Here is a 7,040-nt window from a genome sequence, read left to right as displayed (position 1 = left end):
GTTTCCATTTCTGTCTGTTTTTATAACCTTTTTCTTGAAATGCAATGTGTACTTAAAACCTTAATAAAATCTTCCCTTATACCATTTTCATGATTTCACCCTTTTTAGAGTTTAAAAAAAGCACATAGAGCCCAACACTTCTCCCTCTCTCCGAAATTCCTTATTAGGTTCATAAGTTCATATTTAGGTCACTGGGGTGTACAGGGAGGGGAGGGGGGGTACAAACAGGTGTCCAGAACAGATGTGTGGTATGGACAGATGAGGACCCAAGAGCGATTATGCAAAAGAAGCGTCTTTAATAGAGTAGCGTTGAAACAGAAATGAGTCCTCGAAATTACAACAAAAGGCGGCCGATGAGCCGGTACCCAAAAATGGTAAACACAGTCTTCTATATGAAATGGGCAAACAGAATTCTTGAAGATACACAGGCCGGCGCTCAGGCAGCGTGTAGAGATAAGCGTTAGCTGGATAAACACAGGCGGCTGGCACGGAAACTGTCCAGAGTACTCGTCAGCACCAGCAGGACTGGACAGAGAGCAGAGCAATAGGTTAACCCAGAGCACCGTTAGATCTGAGCTGTGACTGGAGCACGAAAGGCAGGATAGGGTCCGACACGACAGGACAAGACAGGACTGGCACAAGATGATTGCGAAGCATCAGTATCTACAGCAAACAAAATAATCAAGCAGAGAACACAAAAAATGGGGACTTAGAAATAGCCAGGGTGATTGGGGAGAAGCGGAACAGGTGTGAATCTATTAGCGAGACAGAGGAGTGATAATGAGGAACAGCTGAGGAAGAGTGTGAGTGTAGCGAAGAAAAAACTGCAAAGGGGAGGGGGGAGGAGAGAAGGAAAACCGAAAACATGACAGTGCCCCTCCCCTAAGCAGCGCCCCCTGGCGCTCCCAAGGGAGGAACCTGGCGAGTGCGGAGGAAATCATCGATGAGAGAGCGGTCCTCTCCTCAGGACCGTAACCCTCCCAGTCAACGAGAAACTGGAGACCCCGACCACGACGACGCATATCTAGGAGTTTACGCACAGTGTAAACGGGAGCATCCTCGACACGAATGGGGACAGACGGGGGGGGTGGGAGCTGGCGCGCGTACGAACGGTTTAATGCATGAAATATGAAAAACGGGATTGGATGCGACGCAGATTGGGAGGGAGTTTTAGTTTGACCGCGACAGGACTAACGATCTTAGAAACCTGATAAGGTCCGATAAAGCGGGGGGCCAGCTTGCGGGAGGGAGTCAGGAGAGGTAAATTTTGGGTGGATAGCCACACTCTCTGACCACAACGATACTTAGGCCCTCTGATACGATGCTTATTGGCGTACTTTCGAGAACGGGACTTGGTGCGACAGAGCGCGGATCTAACTATTCTCCAGGTGCGCTTACAGCGATTGATGAACGCCGTCACTGAAGGGACATTGGAGTCCGCACTCTGCGAGGAGAATAAAGGAGGCTGATAGCCAAGGCAAAAATTAAACGGGGATAAACCGGTAGCGGACGTAAGTAAAGAATTATGGGCATATTCTGCCCAGGGCAATTGCTCTGACCAAGATGATGGGCTACGAAAGGCTAAGCTGCGTAAAAGGCGCCCAACAATCTGATTGGTGCGTTCAGCCTGGCCATTAGTCTGGGGATGAAACCCAGAGGAGAGGCTGACAGACGCGCCGATGAGGCGACAGAATTCTTTCCAGAACTGGGACATGAACTGAGGGCCCCTGTCCGAAACGACGTCAGAGGGGAGACCGTGTATCCTAAAGACGTGATTGACCAAAACCTGAGCCATCTCCTTGGCCGAAGGAAGTTTAGGAAGGGGGATAAAGTGCGCGGCTTTAGAAAATCGATCCACTATAGTCAGAATGACAGTATTACCTGCTGACGGGGGTAAGCCAGTAATAAAATCAAGGGCTATGTGAGACCAGGGCCGGGACGGAGTGGGTAGTGGTCTTAAGAGACCTGCCGGCGGAGAACTGCTAGATTTGGTCTGTGCGCAGACCATACATGACGCAATGAAACGTCGCAAGTCACGGTCAAGAGTAGGCCACCAGAAGCGCTGGCGAATAGTGGAGAGTGTGCCCCGAACGCCGGGATGGGCGGTTAATTTGGAGGAATGAGCCCACTGAAGAACTGTTAAGCGTGCCGAAACGGGAACAAAAAGGAGGTTCTTTGGGACATTACGCGGAGCGACGGAGTGAGACAGGGCGCGTTTAACTACCCTCTCTATTCCCCAGACCACCGCACCAACAACACGAGAGGGGGAGATTATTCCCTCGGAGGTGGGGGGTGAGTCTGAGGAATCAAAGAGGCGAGAGAGAGCATCGGCCTTCACGTTCTTAGACCCAGGGCGGTATGAGATCGAGAAATCGAAACGGGCGAAAAATAGAGCCCAGCGAGCCTGACGTGCGTTAAGCCGCTTAGCGGAGCGAATGTACTCTAGGTTACGGTGATCTGTCCACATGATAAACGGTAAGGAAGCACCCTCTAACCAATGACGCCACTCTCCCAAGGCCAAACGTATGGCCAGCAGCTCACGATTGCCTACGTCATAGTTGCGCTCCGCAGGCGAGAGACGGTGGGAAAAAAAGGCACAGGGGTGCATCTTATTGTCGGATGAGCGTTGGGAGAGGATGGCTACCACCCCCACCTCTGACGCGTCGACCTCAACCGTGAATTGTTTAGAGCTATCAGGGGTCACGAGAATAGGAGCCGAGACAAAAAGAGACTTTAAGTGATCAAATGCCTTCTGAGCGGACTCGGACCACCTAAAACAAGACTTGACTGACGTTAAAGCTGTAAGGGGAGCTGCTACTTGACTGAAGTTACGTATAAAACGTCGATAAAAATTAGAAAAGGCCAAAAACCGTTGGAGCGCGACACGAGAGTCAGGGATTGGCCAATCGGAAACCGCCCGAACCTTAGCAGGGTCCATACTAACGCCATCTACGGAGATCACGGAACCAAGGTAGGTGACGCTGGGCGCGTGAAAAGTGCATTTCTCAGCCTTTACAAACAGGCGATTCTCCAGTAGACGCTGAAGGACTCGGCGCACCTGCTGTACGTGTACCTCGAGAGATGGGGAGAAAATCAATATATCGTCAAGATACACAAAGATGAAGATATTAAGCATATCTTTAAGAACGTCATTGATTAACGTCTGGTAAACAGCTGGGGCGTTCACGAGCCCGAACGGAAGCACCCGATACTCGAAGTGCCCAAGCGGCATATTAAACACAGTCTTCCATTCATCCCCCTCCCTTATACGAATGAGATGGTACGCATTACGAAGATCCAATTTGGTGAAAACTCTAGCCCCCTGAAGCAAATCAAAAGCTGATGACATGAGCGGTAAGGGGTAGCGATTCTTGACGGTCACGTCATTAAGCCCACGATAATCGATACAGGGACGTAACGACCCGTCCTTCTTTTTGACAAAGAAAAAACCTGCCCCGGCTGGCGAGGAGGAGGGGACAATGGTCCCGGCGTGAAGCGACTCGGAAAGATATTCCTCTAATGCCTTACGTTCGGGCGCGGACAGGGAGAACAATCTACCGCGAGGGGGGGTGGTACCGGGTAAAAGTTCTATACTACAATCGTACGGTCGGTGAGGAGGGAGAGAAGTTGCCCTTGAACGACTGAAAACCGCCCTCAAGTCATGATACTCCTCCGGCACCCCGGTCAAATCACCCGGCTCCTCCTGAAACACAGAAACAGAGGAAACAGGGGGGTTAGCAGACAATAAACACTTGACATGACAAGACAGGTTCCAAGAGAGGATGTTATTATTAGACCAGTTAATGTGGGGATTGTGTTTAACTAACCAGGGATGTCCTAAAACTAAAGGAGCAAAGGGGGAGCGGAAAATTAAAAAGGAAAGGGTTTCGTGGTGATTACCAGAGACAGTGAGAGATAAAGGAGTGGACTGAAAATGAACCCTGGGTAGGGAACTACCATCTAGGGCAAGAAGGGGAGTGGCCTCCTCACGCTCCCTCAATGGGACACCTTGCTTGCGGGCCCAGGACTCATCTAGGAAATTCCCCTCAGTCCCAGAGTCTATTAAGGCATTACAGGAAACTGATAAACCAGACCACTGCAGGATGAAAGGAATGACAGTGCACGACTTTGAAGGAGAGATAGAAGTAACGCTCGCCAGTAATCCCTCACCTACTGATGAGCGCTGGCTTTAACTGGACATGTAGCCACGAAATGGTTGGCTGCGCCACAATACATGCAGAGGTGGTGAATGATGCGACGTTCCCTCTCCTTGGCGGAAATGCACAGCCCACCTAACTGCATGGGCTCTGGTTCAGGCGGAGTAGGTTGGGGGGGGGAGACGGGTGCAGCGGCAGAACGAGTGGGGGGATCCATGAGCCTAGAGCGGCGGCGGAGATCAAACCTCTTCTCTGTCCGTATGGCCAAATCAATGAGGAGGTCAAGACGAGTCGGGAGATCATGGGCGAGGACCTCGTCCTTGATGCTGGAACTGAGTCCCTCAAGGAAAATAATCCACGACTGAGCGTCTGCCCTGATGGAGAGTGGACAAGATGCGGGACCCCTCTTCTCCGCGGGCCGAACGGTCAAATACCCGAATCATCTCCTCCTTGAAGTAGTCAAAGCTAGCGACGTACTCGACCTCAGCCTCCCAAGCAGCAGTTCCCCACTCGCGGGCACGTCCAGTCAGGAGCGAGATGACGTAAGCGACCCGTGCTCGCTCTCTAGCGTAGGTCACTGGTTGGAGAGAGAAGACAAGTTCACACTGGGTGAGAAATGACCGACACTGTGAGGGCTCACCGGCATAACAAGGGGGGTTATTGACTCTGGGCTCTGGGGATTCCAACCCCCTGGAAACAGGAGCTCCTGCTTTGAGTTGGTGAACCTGTGTAGACAAATCCGTGAGCTGGGCGGCCAGGGAGTCGACCGCGTGCCGAGCAGTGGCTAGCTCCATGTCATGTCTTCCGAGTATGGCTCCTTGCAGCTCAACGGCAGTCTGAATCGGACTTGCACTCCCTGGGTCCATTATTGGCTTGATAATTCTGTGGTATGGACAGATGAGGACCCGAGAGCGATTATGCAAAAGAAGCGTCTTTAATAGAGTAGCGTTGAAACAGAAATGAGTCTTCGAAATTACAACAAAAGGCGGCCGATGAGCCGGTACCCAAAAATGGTAAACACAGACTTCTATATGAAATGGGCAAACAGAATTCTTGAAGATACACAGGCTGGCGCTCGGGCAGCGTGTAGAGATAAGCGTTAGCTGGATAAACACAGGCGGCTGGCACGGAAACTGTCCAGAGTACTCGTCAGCACCAGCAGGACTGGACAGAGAGCAGAGCAATAGGTTAACCCAGAGCACCGTTAGATCTGACCTGTGACTGGAGCACGAAAGGCAGGATAGGGTCCGACACAACAGGACAAGACAGGACTGCCACAAGATGATTGCGAAGCATCAGCATCTACAGCAAACAAAATAATCAAGCAGAGAACACAAAAAATGGGGACTTAGAAATAGCCAGGGTGATTGGGGAGAAGCGAGAACAGGTGTGAATCTATTAGCGAGACAGAGGAGCGATAATGAGGAACAGCTGAGGAAGAGTGTGAGTGTAGCGAAGAAAAAACAGCAAAGGGGAGGGGGGAGGAGAGAAGGAAAACTGAAAACATGACAAGATGGCTTTTATGACCCTCATCAATCAAATTTTTGGAGACAAGTCACCCTGGATCCTTTCTTATATCTTTAGCCTATGAGGCGTGCAGAATCACTTTGCCCTTAGGAATTATAGCTCATTCCACAAGAGCAGTGGCTTCATTGCAGGCTTTTCTCAGTGGATCTTCTATAGATAATATATTTTATTCTCATAAAAATATGTGAGATGGATTAAAGAGCAGAGATAAAAGCATATATTGTCGCAGTCATTGTTTATTTTCATCATGTTTCATCAGTGTACCGTCTATCTGTATTTTATTCAGCTACATCTACAGCGGAAGCTGAATTTCCTGGAACTTCATCAGTGAGTCTCACTCGTGGAGTTTCTGCCCGAGGGAAGAATTTTATGAATGAAAAATACATTTATTTGAGTACTCATTATTGCTCACAAAACCCTAATTTGAGTAAAAATAGCTAAAAAAAATTTTACAAACTTTGAGGTAAAAATTTGCAATTCATTACGTTCTTCTCCAGGGGAAAGAAGTGTGCATTTGTTATATTTATACTTCAGTACTCAGTTTTGTATATTATAGTGTAATAGTGTTATTACAAAAGTAATATTCCTTATTTTGTTCAATGTTTTTATTTAGAAATAATAACCATAATCATTATTAATTTTATATAAATTGGCCAAATTGTGCAGTGGTTTGTGCAAGTTTTGGATTTTGGATGCCCTGTACAGAACATTAATGTAAAAACTTTCAGCGCCTGTAGCACCAGTGTGCCCTGTACTGAATATTAAAATGAAAACATTCAGTATCTGCAGCACCAGTGTGCCCTGCAGAACATTAATGTAAAAATATGCAGCGTCCGCAGCACCAGTGTGCCCTGTACTGAATATTAAAGTGAAAACATTCAGTATCTGCAGCAGCAGTGTGCCCTGCAGGACATTCATGTAAAAATATGCAGCGTCCGCAGCACCAGTGGGCCCTTTAAAGGACATTAATGTAAAACACTAGTGTGTCCTGTTCAAGACATTTATGTAAAAACATTCAGTGTCTGTAGCACCAGTGTTCCCATTACAGGACATTAATGTAAAAAAATTCAGCATATGCAGCACCAATGTGCCCTTTATAGAACATTACTCTAAAAACATACCGTGTCTGCAGCACCAGTGTGCCCTGTACAGGACATGAATGTAAAAACATTCAGTGTCTGCAGCACCAGTGTGTCTGTACAGAGCATTAATGTAAAAAAAACATTCAGTGTCTGTAGCACCAGTGTTCCCTGTACAGAGCATGAATGTAAAAACATTCAGCGTCTGCAGCACCAGTGTGTCCTGTACAGAACATTAATGTATTTGCAGCACCAGTGTGCCCTGTACATAACATTA

This window comes from Carassius gibelio, chromosome B17 (genome assembly GCF_023724105.1).
Source record: "Carassius gibelio isolate Cgi1373 ecotype wild population from Czech Republic chromosome B17, carGib1.2-hapl.c, whole genome shotgun sequence".
Lineage (NCBI taxonomy): Eukaryota > Metazoa > Chordata > Actinopteri > Cypriniformes > Cyprinidae > Carassius > Carassius gibelio.
This window is presented reverse-complemented; position numbering follows the sequence as displayed.